The 22140-nt window shown below is 44.7% G+C and overlaps 1 pseudogene; it reads right to left on the reverse strand.

The window, feature by feature from the left end:
- Positions 1 to 479: 479 nt before the first annotated feature.
- LOC123153541 (uncharacterized) lies at positions 480 to 16449 on the reverse strand (annotated as a pseudogene).
- Positions 16450 to 22140: the final 5691 nt, after the last annotated feature.

Genomic DNA, 22140 nt, shown 5'->3' on the forward strand with positions numbered 1-22140 from the left:
TGAACCTGGATGTCAACTTCACAGTGAGGCTATGGAGAGCATCTTTCAGAAAATAACTGCACCGAGCAATTTACTTCATGATTAAGCAAGCAAGTCGACATGGCATCAAGTCGAACACAAACATAAAAGATCTATCAATCTGCATCATCAGTAGAGCTACACTACAGCAGGGCATTTCAGCATTATTTAACCCTTCAAATATTTTGTCAGAGTACATGCCATGAGTCTACACTCTATAGTAAACACAGCTATAGCACAAATCTGGGGTACCAACCGTTCAAAAGGACAACAGAACCTCATCTAAACAGTAGGGTTCCAGAAATCACAATACAAAATTGTGCATCTCACAGCTAACTCACACATATTTAATCTCAATAAAACTGGACTAACTACCCAATAATCAACCTCTTTAGCTCCAGCATTTTCAAACTGACCAATTTAGCTCCAATAACTAACAAGAGGTACAATCTTGGCTCAATTTAGCTCCATATTTTCTCCAGTGGGACAGGCACAATTTGCAGAGTGTGCTCAAACAAGAGGTAGTTATTCATCTCATCAGCTACAATCTTGGCCACCTGATATACCAAGAACTAACGGTTGGTACCGCAACTCTCTCGGACGAGTACTAACTAGAAAGAGCACCGTGGGGACGGGGAGGGTTGGATGGAAATCTCACCAGGATGAGGTCGAAGATGAACCAGGAGGTGCCGAAGAGGAACACGGACAGGGACAGCAGGAACGGCATGAACTCTAGCCCTCTTCGACCAACCTCTGCACAAGCACAACCACACGCATGGCTCATGGCTCAGTAGTCAGCGCGTACACCAAACTGTTGACTGTGGATTTCAGACATGTGTGCGTGCGTACCGTGAAGACGGTGATCCGTGAAGCTGATCGAGACGTCGATGCAGGGCACGGCGATGGCGCCAAGCCGCGATGCCGCCGCCAAGGACGACGAGGGAGAGGACCAGGACCCCCGCTCGCAGTTGGTGGTGGCGACCATGTCCACAACGGCCTCCGTCTCAGGCCGCGGGATGAGCACGCCGTCCCGGACAGTGACCACCAGGTCCTTCCAGTGCTTGTTCCCGAGCGGTGCGCTGGACGGGGAAGGGGCGAAGGCGTCGACGAGGACCCAACGGAGATGGCGGTGGAGGTGCGGCGCCGAGGGTGGGACGAGCGCGGCGGCCCTGCGGCGGAGGGCGCCGACTGAGGCCTCCGGGACAGGCGGAGGAAGAGCGGCGGACGTCCTCCGGGAGGCGACGAGGAGCGGGTGGTGGCGCGCGGGCGCGGGCGGCGGGGTCGGATCTGAATCGGGATGTCACAGCCCTAGAATATTGTTTGTAAATAGTTGCATCTTCATCCAGGCATCATATTTAAATTTCTGAAACTTGAACTGAGGAATTTTGGAAGCCTCAAAAACCTAAATAAAAGAGGGGCAAAGAACCCTGGAAAATGCATTCAATGTTTTCAAAATGGCCTTAAATAATGTTGGTTATATTTTGGCAAGGGTTTTGCACCAAACCAAAAATAATGAACATTTTTGAGGAATATTTTGAGCACTGAATTTAAATCATTACTTTATTTGCATTTGGAACTATATTCATAACTTGTATAGAATATATTTCCAAATACCCTGAAACATTTTATGTGCTTTTGGAAAAGTCCATTAAGCAGCATAAATATTTTCAGAGGAGTTTTTGGCATTGTTTGAATTATTTTTAAATTCAAAATAGTGGCAAAACAGATTAAATAAAAGAAAACAGAACTGAAATAGAAATAAAAGAAAGAGAGAGAAGGAAGTTACCTGGCGCTTACCTGTCCAGCCAGCCGGCCCAGCTCCCCCACCTGGCCGGCCCAGCCCACCTCCTCCCCCTTGTCATCTTCCTCCTCGCGCCATGATCCGTTTCCCCCTATTACCGCACTCGATAGCGCTCCATAGTCGCGTATGTCGCCGAGCCCGAAAGCTCACCGCCGCCGGCCATGTCGCCGTCGTGGCTACAGACGCCGTAGCTCGTGCCTGGGCGCGTCATAGTACTCGGTTTGCTCCCAGGAGATGACCCCGACCACCAGCTGGACCTGCCATGCACCAGAACTCCGAACCCGCGCTCGCCCGAACTCCGGTCGCCGCCGCGGGCCCCGTTCCGGTGAGCTCGGGCCACCTCAGCCCCTGCCGTTTGCACAGATGGATACGGGCGACTCCCAGCTCCACGTAGACGCCCTCATCCGCCCCTTTGGTCGCCGGAGATGCAAACCCGAGCGTCTCCGCCGCTCTACTTGGTCGTCGGCGGCTAGCCGCCGGTGTGTCCGACGTGGCCGCGTAATTAGTGTTAATTACGGCCAGCTACCCCCCCCCCCCCAGAGCCACTGACAGCCGGGCCCCACGGCCTAACCAACCGGCTAACTAAAATAGATTAGGGTTAATCTAATTGCAGTGGCCCCACGCGTCAGTTTTGACCGCGCTGACGTGGCCGTTGACTGGGCCCACATGTCAGCGACACAAACCAGTCTGAGACACTGACGTGTGGACCCCACTAGCCAGGTTTGACCTGGACCAGCCACGTTGACCTGCTGACGTCACTAATACGTCATGCTGACGCAGTATTTGTTTCTGGAATTAAAATAAATCAAAAATGATTTATAAATTTCAGATAATAACCAAAACTTCTAAAATTCATAGAAAATTAACCGTAACTCCAAATTAAATAAATTATATATGAAAAATTATCAGAAAAATTCAAGGAATCCATCTGTACCATTTTCATGCATGTTAGAACAACTTATAGATGCTGTTTAGCACAAATCAATTAAATGGCATTTAAATAATCACATATGGAGTTTGAATTTGAATCTTGTATTCAAACCAACTTCATTTAATCTGTTGCTAGTTGCATTAGCTCAAAACACATTCATTTTGCCATGTCATGATCATGCATCATATTGTGCATTGCATTGATTGTGTTCCCTTCTGTGTTGCCGGTATTTGTCCCCTCTCGATAGACGTGATACCGATGATGTGATCGTTGACACTGATGAAGACTCAATGTTATCTTCAGAAGTGCCAGGCAAGCAAAACCCCCTTGTTCATTCCGATAAAATCCCACTCTCTCGCTCCTGCTCTCTTTTACTGCATTAGGACAACACCGATTCATCTGTTACTTGCTGCGGTAGCTGAACCCCTTTATCCTTTGCATGACCTGTCATTGCCACAGTAAATAGATGAAACCCACTAGCATGAGTAGGAGTTGTTTGAGCCCTGATTGTGCCTACTCATTCATGCTTGTTTGTCATGCCTGCTACTGCTTAGAGTTGAGTCAGGTCTGATTCATCGGGGATGAATCAGAGGTGTGTGAACATGTCCTACTGTGTGTGAGCTAAGTGTGTGAACACGATTTGGTAAAGGTAGCGGTGAGAGGCCATGTAGGAGTACATGGTGGGTTGTCTCATTGCAGCCGTCCTCAGGAACTGAGTTCTGTGTTTGTGATCCATGATTCAGCTACTACCACGCATTGGGCCCGAAACCAATGGACCCTCTCGGCTTCTTAATCACCCTTGTCCTCTGTCCAGGAGTTGCAAGTAGTTTCTGGTGTTTGTAGTATGCTGGAGGCCGTGCGCAGCGCTGACCGTAGGGGTGGGCTGTGATGCGGTAGGCACGTGGCCGGGTAACCGGGCGCCCGTTTGGTGTCACGGAACCCTGTTCACATCGTTTGGGGCTGTGAGCGAAACTCCGGCCGGATCTCCTCATGGATGGAACCCGAATAGGCGATAAACCTGGACTAGAGACTTGAGTGTTTAGGTAGGCCGTGGCCGACACCCACGTTGGGCTTCCGCTTGAAGGTTGCCGAGTACATGTCGTGTAAACGGCGGTAAGTGGTGAGAGCGTGTGTGAAGAAGTACACCCCTGCAGGGTTAACATCATCTATTCGAATAGCCGTGTCCGCGGAAAAGGACTTCTGGGTTGCTTATATCAGTTCATAGACAAGTGAAAGTGGATACTCTAAAATACGCAAGATAAGCGTGAGTGCTATGGATGGCGTTCTCGTAGGGAGACGGGAGCGGATCCATAGTGGTGTATTGATATGGTGAATATGTGGACTCGTGTGCGCCACCTCAAAAGAGTTACTTGCAGTCGTAGTTCAGGATAGCCACCGAGTCAAAGCTGGCTTGCTGCAGTTAAACCCCACCATCCCCTTTGTTGATAATGATGCATATGTAGTTAGTTCTGATGTAAGTCTTGCTGGGTACATTTGTACTCACGTTTGCCTATTTTATGTTTTTGCAGAGAGACTTCGGTCTCACTAGTAGTTCCGCGTGGACTTCGACGTTTAGCTTGTTACCTCAGCTACGATCTTGTGCCCTCGGCAGGATCTGGTAGATAGTCAGGCTTCTCAGCCTTTTTCATTTATAGATGTCTGTACTCAGACATGATAGCTTCCGCTTGTGCTTTGATTTGTATGCTCTGATTGTTGGGTCATGAGACCCATGTTTGTAATATCTCGCTCCTCGGAGCCTATTGAATAAATTACTTGAGTCGTAGAGTCATGTTGTGATGCCATGTTGTATTTGCACATATCGAGCATATTGTGTGTATGTTATTGAAATGCTTGGTATGTGTGGGATCTGACCATCTAGTTGTTTATCTTTAGTAGCCTCTCTTACCGGGAAATGTCTCCTAGTGTTTCCACTGAGCCATGGTAGCTTGCTACTGCTCCGGAACACTTAGGCTGGCCGGCATGTGTCCTTCTTCGTTCCTGTGTCTGTCCCTTCGGGGAAATGTCACGCGATGAATACCGGAGTCCTGTTAGCCCGCTACAGCCCGGTTCACCGGAGTCCTGCTAGCCCAGTGCTACAGCCTGGATTCACTCGCTGATGACCGACACGTTCGATGCTGGGTCATGGATGCCTGTCCCTGTAAGTCTGTGCCACTTTGGGTTTACGACTAGCCATGTCAGCCCGGGCTCCTTATCATATGGATGCTAGCGACACTGTCATATACGTGTGCCAAAAGGCGCAAACGGTCCCGGGCAAAGGTAAGGCGACACCCGTGGGAATACCGTGCGTGAGGCCGCAAAGTGATATGAGGTGTTACATGCTAGATCGATGTGGCATTGAGTCGGGGTCCTGACAACGTTGGTATCAGAGCTTGACTGCCTGTAGGATTACCAAGCCAAACTGGTCGAAGTTGAGTCTAGAAAGTCTTAGTTATATAAGGGAATTGATTGTGGGATGGAACGTAAGGCTCTTTTTACTCCTTATACCTCATGCCTTCTGATCTGAGTCATCATCTTCTCTTCTACGGGGATTAAGAACTAGGCTATCTCTTCTTTCTATTAGGATCACGTGTTACTAATCAGTGGACTTATAAGATTGTTGGAGTTAAGTCTCAGCTCAGTTCCTACTACTTCCGTATGTTAATTGTTGATCTCTTAACCTTGATATTGTGCTTCTGAGTGGTTATGCCACCATTTTTGAGAATGTATCAAACCTTTTCTGAGCATTTACAGCTGTTATGCTGTCCGAGTCATCCCGGGTTTCTAAGTAGTCTGATGCATTTGCAAATCCTTTCGTCCCGTTTCAATGTTCCCATGGGCCAGATTAACCACACTAATCAGTGAGTTGAGGTACTCCGTTACCCTGACATATATGTTGGAGATATTATTATAACCCTAGGTGTCTTAGGGGATCATCTAGTAATTTAGCCATGATTTCTGTTCCCAGTGTGATGATTCTGGCCATCATTCTCGGAAGCATCCCGTGATGCTACTTAGTAATAGGTATTCTGTTCCTGGGTTCTTGAACCCGAGATTCACTCTACCTACTTCATGTTGATAGTAGTTGCTAGTGCCTTTAGGATATTAGTAACCTTTGCGATAGTCCTTGAAGTCCGTGGTATCTTCTTCTTCCAAATACCATGAACTACTTATGGCAGAAGTTCCTCGTTGAACTGAAATATCACAACAGGATTATTCTTGATGAGTTCTCCATTATATATTGTGGCTCTGCTAGTTCTACCTTTCTGCATGGGTTATCTGGAAGAAATATGTTGAACTTCGTTCGACATGCTAATCTATGCATCCACAACTCAGAAAATTATATGTTCCTTTGAGTTGTCCCTCTTTAGTTGCCTACTGACCTTCGTCTATCAATTGATAGTCAAGAGTATGCATGCATTCGTTTATCAATGCCTATTACTCATGTGGTCCGACAAGCCATTCTGTCCTGAATGACTTGGAGAAACAAACTCCAGTACCTCATCCATATCTAGGATTGGGTCAAAGTAGTTGTATTCCGCAGATCAAATGCCAATCCAGCTTTTGGTTCTGTTCTACCTTGGAGTATTACCCCCTTTATGTCAGGATTTTCATGAGGATTGCACCGGCTCTTGAGAATTCTTGATGTAGTGATACTTCTCGCCATCATTATTCATCCCTCGGTTCCGTGTTGTCGCAACCGGAATGTCGACAAGTGAATCGTGATGTGTGAAATCAATACTCCTAGCAACCTTGTTGCTTGGTAGATAAATGGACAATAACCTCATTCTTAACGTGTTTGTTCTTGAATCATCATTCTAAGATTTATCGTGCTACCTTGTCCATCTTCCTGGTGCACATTTCGATTGATGAGTTAGGATTTTGTCAAGTCCTCGCTCATTTGATCATATCGTCTTGCCCTGAAAGGCAAGATTGTTCTCGAGCTTAGTAACATACCGGTGGTTCGTGACTTTCCAAATATCTTCTTGGAAGCGTTACCGGGTTATTTCCTGACTGTTATGTTGGGCTTGTGATCAAGTTGGTTTCTTGTGAACCACCCTTTCTCCAAGAATCTGTGTTGGATATCCCGGAGCTAGTTGGTTAAGCTAGACAACAACTTGGAGAGTTGGAAGATAAAAGCTTGCCTGACTTAGTTCATTCCAAAGGGATATTTTAGTGTAGTGTGTGTTGAAGAACGATGATATCTTCCTCGATTGGTCCCTATGATCAGTTGCTGGACCTATTGTCTTATCAATCCTTTGATTTGAGTGTGGGCTATCGTCAAATCAAATCAGTACCAATGATGCTCGTAATGTTGTCTTATTCGTGGTTGATCCCTCGAGCATACACCATTACATCTTTGGCCTGACCAATGCTATCACTTGTTCACTTAACTATGGAATTCCTTTTAAAAGGAAACCCAGATGAATTGTTGTTGAGCCCATTGACAACATCCTTATCTCCTCCATGATTTTGTTGGACATTAAGCTAGTGTTGGAAACTTTTGAAGCATTTTCTTCATGCTAGCTCATGAAGTATTTGTTTGATGAAAGGAGTGACTTCCTCTTATACACGTGCATTTGGTGAAAGTTGCCGCCGTGAATTTGAGAAAGTTAGTTTTGCTTCCTCTGGGATCATCCCAAGTCAGTCATGCATATGTGCGAAGTATTCTATGGTTTGGAGACTTGCAACCTTCATTCCATATGTGTTCCGAGCACACCAAGCCACTGATTGAGTTGTTCAAGGATAAAGGAGTCTGTCCAAGGTGAACTCTTTGGACTTCCACGCGTGGAGACTTCGATGTCATTAATGATGGTTCCCCACCTGAACTTGGTAGTGTTTTGTTGTAAGACTACCATGTGATAATGTTTGTCTGGGACAACATGTTCACATGTGTGTAGCAGAACCAGCTCATGTTTTGGAGCCTGCTATCGTAGTTCGCTCCCCGAGAATCTCGCGACGTCATCTCATCGATTTGTGTTGCAAACTTTCATTTTTCTTCCTAGACTCGATGAGTCTGGAATATCCTGACACCAACCAGATCTGAATCTCAGGCAGATATGATGGTTGGAACATTTCCCAAGAACTATAATATTGGTCCCTCGATAACCGGTAAGGTGGATGTCGTGGCCAACACACCCAGCCGGAAGACCTGTTATTATAACATCATGATTGAGGAAGTTGGCCACCTCCCCATGAGGACTTCGTAGGATTTACCTCCGTAGTTATTCCTTATGGATTCCTGTGTTCCCGAAGTCCGACCTTTTTTTACTTGATGTTCTAGATATCAAACCATATCTATGAATGGGTTACACTAGCACATCAAGGAGAACATTAGAAGCGGAGTGCTAAATGTCTCTCGGTCGATCATCCAGATTTTTTTCCCTTGGCCTCGCTAAGGTGAAATCTGAGAAAGTGTTATCCTCCTTTGCATCTGCATCGCCCATCGCTATTCATCATGGTAGTAAGTTGTGTTGCCAGGATCCTTGACACGGATATTGGTAAAACCTTGATGAATGTGGAAATGCTCAAGTTCTTGAGAGCACGCACAAGCGCTACGTGTTATCATCGGCACTAACTGGGTTTGCTCTCAGTTTCCTCGGCAATGCTATGACCTTTTCAAACAGTGAATTCACTCTCTATTGTTGAGCCTCTCCCCAGTTACCAGAATCATTCCCAGCATTTGCATTTTGTTCCCAGCTTGCACCGCCAATGTGCCATTCTACCATGGGTCTCTTCCATTTCCGGTGATAAGCAAAAATCATCCATTACGTTGTCTTCAACAAGGTAATCCACATCATCCAAGTCCGAGTATGCCATTCTACTGACCCCCTACAAACGATCGCTCGAGAATTGCCTTAGGCTGGCTTAAAGAGTTTCATAGATCTTTGAATCAAAGGTAATTCTTTTTGCCACTTAAGGGGATATTTCTACGAGTCACCTTCCCTAAGGTGCATCGTTATGGTATCATGGCAACTCAACTCCTCGCTACGTTGGCAATCGTTTACCACCTTCTTAGGTGTGGAATTGTTGTCTACCTAGTGAACCCTCGTCATCTGTTCCACTCCATCCCTCTAGAGGTGTGCTTCCTGTCTCAGCTCGAGAGATGTTGTTATGTCTCATTCCGTGGGTTAATCCTGAGTTGTTCGACCTTCGAGAAGAACAATTCTTTAGGGTCTTTCCTTTCCTCTCGTTGTCATGATAGTTGGAGTTCTCAAGGCAAGACTTCAAGACAATGATGGTGATCGAATCAACGTTTCTATGAAGTGCAACCTGGATCGTGAAGATTGTACTAGTTGCGTTCCCCTTTCACCTTACCCTACGCTTGAATCTCGGGACGAGATTTTTGTTTAGTGGGGGTGAGTTGTCACAGCCCTAGAATATTGTTTGTAAATAGTTGCATCTTCATCCAGGCATCATATTTAAATTTCTGAAACTTGAACTGAGGAATTTTGGAAGCCTCAAAAACCTAAATAAAAGAGGGGCAAAGAACCCTGGAAAATGCATTCAATGTTTTCAAAATGGCCTTAAATAATGTTGGTTATATTTTGGCAAGGGTTTTGCACCAAACCAAAAATAATGAACATTTTTGAGGAATATTTTGAGCACTGAATTTAAATCATTACTTTATTTGCATTTGGAACTATATTCATAACTTGTATAGAATATATTTCCAAATACCCTGAAACATTTTATGTGCTTTTGGAAAAGTCCATTAAGCAGCATAAATATTTTCAGAGGAGTTTTTGGCATTGTTTGAATTATTTTTAAATTCAAAATAGTGGCAAAACAAATTAAATAAAAGAAAACAGAACTGAAATAGAAATAAAAAAGAGAGAAGGACTTACCTGGCGCTTACCTGTCCAGCCCAGCCGGCCCAGCTCCCCCACCTGGCCGGCCCAGCCCACCTCCTCCCCCTTGTCATCTTCCTCCTCGCGCCAGTAGGCGCAGGCGCGTGGCCGGAGCGCGCGCGCACGCGCCCGAGCCACCTCCTGCTTGCCGCCCCGCCCCGGATCGGCTAAGGATGCCACGACACCCCCCTGGAACCCCCTCGTCCGCTCCCTTGCCTCCCTGCTCTCTCCCTCTCACTCCCCTGCTCTTTTCCCCTCATGGCCGAAGCCGCCATGGCCACTCCGCTGAGAAACACCGCGGCCAGCCACTCCCTCGCTCCCTCTCCGTGTTCCCGAGATCCGTATCGCCTCCAGCGTCATCCTCGCCAAACCAAGCATCACCGGAAGCCCTGCAATGCCGGCGCCATCATCTTCTTCTTCCTCGGGCACCGAAGGCCGTCATCGTCGATTCGTCGCCGTCGTCGCTTCCCCGAGCTCGTTGACCATCTCGACGTGACCACTGTGAGCTCATGATCCGTTTCCCCCTATTACCGCACTCGATAGCGCTCTATAGTCGCGTATGTCGCCGAGCCCGAAAGCTCACCGCCGCCGGCCATGTCGCCGTCGTGGCTACAGACGCCGTAGCTCGTGCCTGGGCGCGTCATAGTACTCGGTTTGCTCCCAGGAGATGACCCCGACCACCAGCTGGACCTGCCATGCACCAGAACTCCGAACCCGCGCTCGCCCGAACTCCGGTCGCCGCCGCGGGCCCCGTTCCGGTGAGCTCGGGCCACCTCAGCCCCTGCCGTTTGCACAGATGGATACGGGCGACTCCCAGCTCCACGTAGACGCCCTCATCCGCCCCTTTGGTCGCCGGAGATGCAAACCCGAGCGTCTCCGCCGCTCTGCTTGGTCGTCGGCGGCTAGCCGCCGGTGTGTCCGACGTGGCCGCGTGATTAGTGTTAATTACGGCCAGCTAACCCCCCCCCCCAGAGCCACTGACAGCCGGGCCCCACGGCCTAACCAACCGGCTAACTAAAATAGATTAGGGTTAATCTAATTGCAGTGGCCCCACGCGTCAGTTTTGACCGCGCTGACGTGGCCGTTGACTGGGCCCACATGTCAGCGACACAAACCAGTCTGAGACACTGACGTGTGGACCCTACTGGCCAGGTTTGACCTGGACCAGCCACGTTGACCTGCTGACGTCACTAATACGTCATGCTGACGCAGTATTTGTTTCTGGAATTAAAATAAATCAAAAATGATTTATAAATTTCAGATAATAACCAAAACTTCTAAAATTCATAGAAAATTAACCGTAACTCCAAATTAAATAATTATATATGAAAAATTATCAGAAAAATTCAAGGAATCCATCTGTACCATTTTCATGCATGTTAGAACAACTTATAGATGCTGTTTAGCACAAATCAATTAAAGGGCATTTAAATAATCACATATGGAGTTTGAATTTGAATCTTGTATTCAAACCAACTTCATTTAATCTGTTGCTAGTTGCATTAGCTCAAAACACATTCATTTTGCCATGTCATGATCATGCATCATATTGTGCATTGCATTGATTGTGTTCCCTTCTGTGTTGCCGGTATTTGTCCCCTCTCGATAGACGTGATACCGATGATGTGATCGTTGACACTGATGAAGACTCAATGTTATCTTCAGAAGTGCCAGGCAAGCAAAACCCCCTTGTTCATTCCGATAAAATCCCACTCTCTCGCTCCTGCTCTCTTTTACTGCATTAGGACAACACGATTCATCTGTTACTTGCTGCGGTAGCTGAACCCCTTTATCCTCTGCATGACCTGTCATTGCCACAGTAAATAGATGAAACCCACTAGCATGAGTAGGAGTTGTTTGAGCCCTGTTGTGCCTACTCATTCATGCTTGTTTGTCATGCCTGCTACTGCTTAGAGTTGAGTCAGGTCTGATTCATCGGGGATGAATCAGAGGTGTGTGAACATGTCCTACTGTGTGTGAGCTAAGTGTGTGAACACGATTTGGTAAAGGTAGCGGTGAGAGGCCATGTAGGAGTACATGGTGGGTTGTCTCATTGCAGCCGTCCTCAGGAACTGAGTTCTGTGTTTGTGATCCATGATTCAGCTACTACCACGCATTGGGCCCGAAACCAATGGACCCTCTCGGCTTCTTGATCACCCTTGTCCTCTGTCCAGGAGTTGCAAGTAGTTTCTGGTGTTTGTAGTATGCTGGAGGCCGTGCGCAGCGCTGACCGTAGGGGTGGGCTGTGATGCGGTAGGCACGTGGCCGGGTAAACCGGGCGCCCGTTTGGTGTCACGGAACCCTGTACACATCGTTTGGGGCTGTGAGCGAAACTCCGGCCGGATCTCCTCATGGATGGAACCCGAATAGGCGATAAACCTGGACTAGAGACTTGAGTGTTTAGGTAGGCCGTGGCCGACACCCACGTTGGGCTTCCGCTTGAAGGTTGCCGAGTACATGTCGTGTAAACGGCGGTAAGTGGTGAGAGCGTGTGTGAAGAAGTACACCCCTGCAGGGTTAACATCATCTATTCGAATAGCCGTGTCCGCGGAAAAGGACTTCTGGGTTGCTTATATCAGTTCATAGACAAGTGAAAGTGGATACTCTAAAATACGCAAGATAAGCGTGAGTGCTATGGATGGCGTTCTCGTAGGGAGACGGGAGCGGATCCATAGTGGTGTATTGATATGGTGAATATGTGGACTCGTGTGCGCCACCTCAAAAGAGTTACTTGCAGTCGTAGTTCAGGATAGCCACCGAGTCAAAGCTGGCTTGCTGCAGTTAAACCCCACCATCCCCTTTGTTGATAATGATGCATATGTAGTTAGTTCTGATGTAAGTCTTGCTGGGTACATTTGTACTCACGTTTGCCTATTTTATGTTTTTGCAGAGAGACTTCGGTCTCACTAGTAGTTCCGCGTGGACTTCGACGTTTAGCTTGTTACCTCAGCTACGATCTTGTGCCCTCGGCAGGATCTGGTAGATAGTCAGGCTTCTCAGCCTTTTTCATTTATAGATGTCTGTACTCAGACATGATAGCTTCCGCTTGTGCTTTGATTTGTATGCTCTGATTGTTGGGTCATGAGACCCATGTTTGTAATATCTCGCTCCTCGGAGCCTATTGAATAAATTACTTGAGTCGTAGAGTCATGTTGTGATGCCATGTTGTATTTGCACATATCGAGCATATTGTGTGTATGTTATTGAAATGCTTGGTATGTGTGGGATCTGACCATCTAGTTGTTTATCTTTAGTAGCCTCTCTTACGGGGAAATGTCTCCTAGTGTTTCACTGAGCCATGGTAGCTTGCTACTGCTCCGGAACACTTAGGCTGGCCGGCATGTGTCCTTCTTCGTTCCTGTGTCTGTCCCTTCGGGGAAATGTCACGCGATGAATACCGGAGTCCTGTTAGCCCGCTACAGCCCGGTTCACCGGAGTCCTGCTAGCCCAGTGCTACAGCCTGGATTCACTCGCTGATGACCGACACGTTCGATGCTGGGTCATGGATGCCTGTCCCTGTAAGTCTGTGCCACTTTGGGTTTACGACTAGCCATGTCAGCCCGGGCTCCTTATCATATGGATGCTAGCGACACTGTCATATACGTGTGCCAAAAGGCGCAAACGGTCCCGGGGAAAGGTAAGGCGACACCCGTGGGGATACCGTGCGTGAGGCCGCAAAGTGATATGATGTGTTACATGCTAGATCGATGTGGTACTGAGTCGGGGTCCTGACACGGGAGGGATGGGATCGGCAGGGTGGCGGCGGCGATGTGGGAGACGAGGGGAGGTATGGGGGAGAGGGAGCGCTAGGGTTCGTGGGGTGAGAGGGTGAGGGAGTTTTCTCTTTTCTTTTTTTGAGACAAAGATGGGGAGGGGGTGAGGGAGAAAGGGCTGCCGTCGGATCCGAGAGCATCCGACGGCGTTTGAGCACGATCCGCGTGACATGTCCATGGACCAATTAGAACCCAGTAGACGTTATGACCTTCTAAATTGGTCGTAATCGACTAAAAATAAGGTGTTGAGCCATATTTTTTCAAAAAAGGTGTTGAATCATATAAACAATTATATGATATGAGAAATTCAAAAAGAAACATTTTCATTGTGTCACCAAATGTTACATAGTTTTTATGAAAACTAACAAACTTGGAATTGGAATAAGACAAATATCTTTTAAAAATTGTTATGAGAAATGAGTTTTTAGGGGGGCAATCATTTTCTATTTTCGGAGTGCAAAAAATGTTTACAGCACCACTCCATTTTCCAAAACTATAAGACAACATTTTATGTACAGTTGACCTAATCTTTAGATGTAAAATGCTTTCGATCCACCTCTCATCAAAAAGACAAATTGTGTTTCAAAAAAGCATGTACCTCGACATTCTTTTGTTTTTCTTCTACTTTTTCACATGAAAAATTCAAATAAATGATCTTATATTGAGCAAAATGGTGCATCTTGGAATGGCAAACAATGTTACCTAAGAATGTTTTCATTTTCTTTGCACGGAAAATTCATTTTTCATTTTTCGAGTGCCCGAAAAGAGGCTTTTTTGTGAAGGACCTGCCAAATATTTGTTGCAAAATTGGACCAAATCATTTTTTAAAATACTAGGCCATATTTAATGCACAATTGACCAAATGGTTGGGTGTAAAAAGTTTTGATCCAGCTCTCATGAAAAAGACAAATGTTCGCCGATTCAGCTGGAAGCGGGTCAAATTTGAACTGTAGCTGCCTTGTAGTTTGCTCTTTATTTTTTTCAAAAATAATTTCTAGGTATATAAGTATCTATTTAATCAGAGAAACATCAAAAGGTTTCCAAGATTTAACCACTAGCTAGGAACCTTCATTCCCGCCGGTTTGACCGCATTTTGAAACGGGCATAAAAAATTCAAAAAAAAATCAAAAAATTCTGAAACGTTCGCATTGTGTCATTATATGTGGCCAAGTTCCCAGGAAAAATAATAAACTTGCAATACGGCAATTATTTTAAAAAAGTGTTCTCTGAAACAATATTGTGCAAATGATCAATGGCTTTCAAGGCAAATGATCAATCTTATGGCCACATTCTTGGCATAGTTTGTTTAAATGATCTCATATTGTGCAAAAGGGTGCATTTTGGAATGGCAAACAATATTTCCTAAGGAAGTTCTCATTTTCTTTGGACGAAAAAACCATTTTTCCATTTTTCGAGTGCCCGAAATGAGGTTTTTTTGTGAAGGAACTACCAAATAAATTTTGTAAAAATGGACAAAATCGATTTTATAAAATACTAGGACATGTTTAATGCACAATTGACACAATGGTTGGGTGTAAAAAGCCTTGATTCACCTCTAGTGAAAAAGACAAATTTCCGCTGATTCAGCTGGAAGCGGGTCAAATTTGAACTGTAGCTGCCTCGTAGTTTGCTCTTTATTTTTTTCGAAAATCATTTCTAGGTACATAAGTATCTATTTAATCATAGAAACGCCAAAAAAATTCCAAGATTCAACCACTAGCTAGGAACGGTCAAGCCCGCCGTTTTGACCGCATTTTGAAACGGGCGTAAAAAATTCAAATTTTTTTTGGAAAACCTTCACATTGCATCATTATATGTGACCAAGTTACCAGGAAAAATAATAAACTTGTAATACGACAATTATTTTAAAAAAGTGTTCTCAGAAACAAGCTATCTAGTGTGAAGATTCATGGCTTTCAAGCCAAATGATCAATCTTATGGCCACATTCATGGCAAAGTTTGTACAAATGATATCATATTGTGCACAATGTTGCATCTTGGAATTCTAAACAATGTTGCCTAAGGGAGTTTTCATTTTCTTTGCACGGAAAATACATTTTCCATTTTCCGAGTGCCCGAAATGAGTTTTTTTGTGAAGGACCTACCATATATTTGTTGCAAAATTGGACCAAATCGATTTTCTAAAATACTAGGACATATTTAATGCACAATTGACAAAATGGTTGGGTGTAAAAAGTTTTGATCCTCCTCTCGTGAAAAAGACAAATTTCCGTCGATTCAGTAGGAAGCGGGTCAAATTTGAACTGCAGCTGCCTCATAGTTTGCTATTTATTTTTTCCAAAAATCATTTCTAGTTACATAAGTACCTATTTAATCAGAGAAACACCAAAAAAACCCAAGATTCAACCACTAGCTAGGAACGGTCATTCTCGCCGTTTTGACCGCATTTTGAAACGGGCATAAAAAATTCAAAAAAAATCAAAAAATTGGGAAACCTTCGCATTGTGTCATTATTTGTGGCCAAGTTCCCAGGAAAAATAACAAACTTGTAATATGGCAATTATTTTAAAAAAGTGTTCTCAGAAACGAGCTATCACGTGTGGAGATCAATGGCTTTCAAGCCAAATGATCAATCTTATGGCCACATTCATGGCAAAGTTTGTTCAAATGATCTCATATTGTGCACAAGGGTGCATATTGGAATGGCAAACAATGTTGCCTAAGGAAGTTTTCATTTTCGTTGGACGAAAAAACCATTTTCCATTTTTTGAGTGCCCGAAAGGAGGTTTTTTCGTGAAGGAACTACCAAATAATTGTTGCAAAATTGGACCAAATCATTTTTATAAAATACTAGGCCATATTTAATGCACAATTGACAAAATGGTTGGGTGTAAATTTTTTTGATCCACCTCTTGTGAAAAAGACAAATTTCCACCGATTCAGTTGGAAGCGGGTCAAATTTGAACTGCAGCTGCCTCATAGTTTGCTATTTATTTTTTACAAAAATCATTTCTAGTTACATAAGGACCTATTTAATCATAAATACATGGTTTGGTGGCGATACGTCAAGGTTTGGGCGGTGGCCGAGGGCCTCAACTCTAGAGCGCGTAAACTCGCATGCCCGTCGCGTGGTCACCGCGTGACCGTAATGTTGCCATGTGTTCTGGGCGGCCTAGGCATGTCTAGTGGGCTGGGCACTCCCCAGGTTGGTGCTAGGAAGAAAATTACAACATAAGATTCTCACGAGGAGACCGATCGATGCTCAAACATGAATTAGCAGCCAAGTGTTTGATTAGCGGTACGGGAAATGCACATTGCCAATGGGCGTGAGTTTTGGCTGAGGATGATCATCTACTAAGGAGAATGTCTTCACAAATTTTTAGCTCAAAAGGAGGATCCTAGGTGGTACTTGCTTTGCAAAGTACCACGCTGGACTAAAATATGAATGTTGAAGCTGGGCTCAAAATAATGAATGGAGTGAGCTAAAATTTTGTGGAGGATGTTTATTTGGGCATAGGAAAGCATTGTAGAAAATTTATACCATTTGGACATGCCAAAGTAGTACTTCCTTCACAATGCTCTTCTATGGACAAAAACTTGGGAAAACTAGTGAGAGAGATTGGATGAATGAAATGAGCTCAAAATTGGTGTAGGTAAGTTACTTAGGTATGGTCATGCGCTGGTAAATTTTCAGATCATTTGGGTAAGCCTAGCTAGTACTTACTTGACAAAGCTTCTCTCGAGGTAGAAACTTTGGAAATTTCCCGAGAAAGATTTACTAGGAAAATTGAGCTGAATATTATCATGTGGCAATGATTTGGCTATGGAAGAGTGCCCGAAAAGTTTGAGGGTAATAGGAGGGGTCTATATAACACTTGCTTTGCAACGTGCCAATTTGGCCATAAAATATAAATTGAACCTGGGCTCACATAGATGATTTAACTGAGCTGCAATTTGGAGGAGGGTGATAATTTGGGCATATGAAGGAACTGTATAAATTTCATGTCATTTAGAGATATAAAAAAGGTACTTCACAATGCTTCTAGGTGGACAAAAACTTTGGAAATTTGCGGAGGAAGATTTGCCTGGCAAATGGAGCTGAATTTTGTCATGCGGTAATGATTTGGATAGGAAAGAGTGCCCAAAAATTCCGAGGGCAATCAATAATATATAAATAGCACTTCCTTCATAAAGTGTTGTTGTGAACAAAATAGGAAAATGAATATTGTTGAATTAGTTTTGAACTAGGTAAGGAAGTATTTTTACATATTTGATGAAGATATGCCCCAATGAATTTATGAGATTTTTTTGGGAATTTTGGCAATGATAGAAATATAGGTTGCTTCACAACCTAGGGCAAAAACTGCCACATGGACATGACACATAGGCAAAACAGATGAGATGGCGCCTAGTCATCACAACCCACCAAAATCTACAAGGCTATGACCATCTATATTGGTCATTAACAACTAGAAATAAGGCAGCGGACTAGCACTGTTTGCTTTGTGACCATTTCGTATAAGGAAATTACGACCTTTCTGACCAAAATGGTCGCAATGGTTTAGGGTTTGGAGCCCCCTGAACAGCATTTGACCAATTGGTCTAAAATGGTCATAAATTTATGACCAATTCTTCGAAGGTCATAAGTTGACATATTTCTTGTAGTGTCACTGGTCTGCCCACTCCTGGAGATCTCTATGAACCTGGCTGTCAGCTTCACAGTGAAGCTATGGAGAGCATCTTTCAGAAGCCTGAACCGAACATGAGTCAGATGCTCAGTATGATGAAGCCTTTGCCACAAGACGCTGCATATCCTAAGGAGTTCTTTGTTGAAGACCTGGAGTATCTTCCAAGGACCATCTATCACATTATAAGGCGAACTCTCTGGCCCATCAAAGGACATTCTCCACATGCAAAGCTGGAAGGTGCAATGAAGACTTTGGTCTTCTATATTCTTCATGGCAAATGCTTCAATGCACAAGACTTCTTCATCCGCCAACTTGCTGCATCAGGATCTGATCTTTTTGGCTTGAAGTTCTAAGCTCCACGGATAATGCGGCTGATTAAACTCCACTCAGCTATCTCATATCAGCCATCTGCTCGCAATCATCGGATCTTTCTGCCTTATGTGGATATGTCCGTTGAAGCCATTTATCCAGAGCCTGCCAAGGAACCTCTAAGTCTTCAGAATGCGGAGCATCAAAGTTTCACTCAGAACATTGAAGGAGTTGAAACAGTCACTCGTGTTTATCCTCTAGCTGGTACTACACATGCACCTCATCGTGCTCTTACTGAAGCCACTGAAAGCACTATTGCCCAACGACCCAAGAAGCGATCTCGTGTTCTCAATGACCGAGAGCTTCTGGTTGCTCTTCATCAGAAACAGGATAAGCATCATGACTGGATGAAGCGCCAAATGCAAAGCATCTTGGTGGATGTCAACCGCATTCGCAATCTTGCCACCAAGAATGCCTTTGTTGCCCATGAAACCTGTCGGCGTACATGGAAAGGGATGACGCTTATGTGTTCTCAGGATGATCTTCAAGAGGATGGCTTCTCTGAATGTTTCAAGTTTGACTCCACACCTCCTCGAAGGGCTGTGCTGCGACGAACTCCATCTCTTGAAGACTCTGAGTTCTCTTCCTCCACGGCAACTGTGAACCAGAGTGATCGAGGACGAAGATGATGCCACTTCACCGCCCCCTACTTCTGCACGTCTCGACACTGCCCCAAGTTCTTCTGCACCGCCGAACACCACCGACGACCCTGCTGCTTCACCTACTCTTCATGGAAACCAGTAGATGCTCTATGTCTTCAAACCTTTTTGGTCCTCACTGACAAAAAGGGGAGAAGCAAATGAGTTTGATAGTCTTCAAGCGGGTCCATATGGGCGGTTACTTTATGTTTTGCGTAGTGTTTACAACTCTCGTTTTGATACATTTGGTTCTTTCAGTTGTAACACTTAAACTCGATTGTCGTCTGCTACTTATTTGCTATTTTGTGATGCGATGATAAATCCCGCATGTGCGACGATAAATTCCGCACTTAGATCATTTTGCAGACGTCCATTTTTCATTATGCATGTCATTATATTCACATACCTTTCATGCATGATGAATTGTCATCATAAGTTGAAGAGGATCTCCACAAGTACAACCTGCCATGTGCATTTGCATTCCAAAAGCAAATTACTTATATGCACATCTTCAGGGGGAGCCCTTGCAGCTTATGAAGACAATTCCTTATCCTTTACAATTTCACATATTATATTCCCCGTTGAAAACTTCAACTAGTTTGTCATCAATCACCAAAAAGGGGGAGATTGTAAGTGCATCTAGTGCCACCCCTAGTTGGTTTTGGAGTATTGACGAAATACCTAGTTGAGGGACTAATGTGTTTGTGAGAATTACAGGATAACACAGGTAGAAGTCCCTCATTGATTCGGTTTTCCTACCAGAGATGACCCCTAAAAATGTATGAAGACATTGAAGTCAAAGGTGGTAAGTGAAGACATTCACCTTGAAGACTATGACAAGAGAAGACATTGCATGAAGACTATGGAGTACGAAGACTTAGATCTTTCGTAGTTCTTTTTCTTCTTTGTTGAGTCATAGGAACCACCGTACTGTTAAGTGGGGGTCCAAGAAAACCAGTCAGAATGACTGAAGTGATGCTTAACCAAAATCCTATGTCTTCGAGTGAAGACTATGAGAGGGAATCTTGTTCAGAGTTGGACAAGTCAGCTTTGCTTGTAGCCCAAGTAAAGTTGCCGTGTGTGTTTGAAATCTGACCATTGGAACACGTGTCAGTTCCTTAGTGACCTAGGGTCATTTTGGGCAAATCAGGTCGAGTTGCCTAGTGGCTATAAATAGCCCACCCCCTACAACCATAAACGGTTGGCTGCTCAGAGTTAAAGTACGGCTTTTGTGGTTCGAGAGCAACCCACCTCGAAGCCTTTGAGAGAGAATTCCTTGAGAGGATAAAGTCCTAACCACCCAGAGCCAAAGAGTGTTAGGCATCACTTAAGTCTTCTTGTCTATGTGATATGAAGACTTATTACACTTGAGGACTGTGAACCCTCCAGCCGGTTAGGCGTCGCGTTCTGAGCATCCAATAGTCATTGTGCATCGCCGGTGAACGAAGTCTGTGAAGGTTTGGAAGTTTACCTTGAAGACTTACCAGAGTGATTGGGCAAGGTCTATGTGACCTTAGCTCAAGGGGAATACGGAGAGGACTAAGTGTTCTGAGCTGTGTGCTCAGGACTAAGTGTCCGGGACTGAGTGTCCTCAGGTTTAAATACCTATCCGCCCTAACCAGACATACAACAGTCACAGCAGTTGGAACTGGTCTACCAAACCTTTGTCTTCGTCACCCACACTGGTTCTATCCTTCTCATCTCTTTATTTACAGTTGGCTCTTGTAAAGTTAGTGCCTATTTGCTTTATCTATTTGTCTTCACTATGTACCTGATCCTTACTGCCTAGCTACTATTAGTCAGTGTGGTTTCACTTCATTGAATGCTTGACTATTGTCTGTCTAGTGTAGTCTATCTTCTACTGCATGGAAATAGGTTCATTTCTATCATTTGTCTTCGAAACTTCCATGTTTTGAAGACTTTCATAAAAATCGCCTATTCACCCCCCTCTAGTCGATATAACACACTTTCAGTCACCGTACATCCATTGTCGGTTCATCTGCGTGCATTATATATAATTAAGTGTCCAAATTAATAGAAGTTCATCATCACATTAAAACCAAAGTGCATACATAGTTCTCATCTAACAACATATAGCTCTCCAGAGCATCTAATTAATTAAACCGTACATTGAAACTATGTAAAACATTTCAATGCGAAAACAAATGCGATCATAATCGCAAGCAAGGTAACAATTGATCCAACGACATAATGATGCCAAGCCTCGGTATGAATGGCATATTTTCTAATCTTTCTAATCTTCAAGCGCATTGCATCCATCTTGATCTTGTGATCATCGACGACATCCGCAACATGCAACTCCAATATCATCTTCTCCTCCTCAATTTTTTTATTTTTTTCCTTCAACAAATTGTTTTCTTCTTCAACTAAATTTAACCTCTCGACAATAGGGTCGGTTGGCATTTCCGATTCACATACATCCTACATAAATAAAATCTATGTCACATTGGTCGGCATAATTTTCATAAACAATAAATGAACCAATAGTTATAAAGATAATATATATACCACATCCGAATCATAGATAGGACGAGGGCCGACGGGGGCGGATACCAAAAGCATCGCACTATATAAGATGCAATAATAAAAGTATCTACGTAAACATACAAGTAAGAATATTTTTCCTTTCAGAAAGAAGATAAGAACAAGAGGCTCACCACGATGGTGCCGGCGATGAGCTCGGCGCTGGTGATCGATGGCGGTGAAGACGGGGACGGGCATGATGGACCGCTAAACCTAGACAAATATTGTGGAAAATGGAGCTTGGAGGTCGAGCTTGGAGAGGTGAAAGCTTAAGTAGTGTGGCTCGGGCATTCCATCGAACACCTTGTGTGCATAGGAGGTGAGCTAGAGCACCACCAAGCCCTCTCCCCCTCGGCCAGAAAAAAATAGAGCAGTGTGCTCTGCTCTTACGCGAGGGGGTATATATAGGCACCTCATTGGTCCCGGATGGTGGCATGAACTGGGACTAAAGGGGAGCCTTTGGTCCCGGTTCAAGCCACCAACCGGGACCAATGGTGGTGGGCCAGGAGCGAGGCCCATTGGTCCCGGTTCGTCCCACCAACCGGGACCAAAAGGTCCAGATGAACCGA

The sequence above is a fragment of the Triticum aestivum genome, chromosome 7A, assembly GCF_018294505.1.
Source record: "Triticum aestivum cultivar Chinese Spring chromosome 7A, IWGSC CS RefSeq v2.1, whole genome shotgun sequence".
In the NCBI taxonomy this organism is placed as follows: domain Eukaryota; kingdom Viridiplantae; phylum Streptophyta; class Magnoliopsida; order Poales; family Poaceae; genus Triticum; species Triticum aestivum.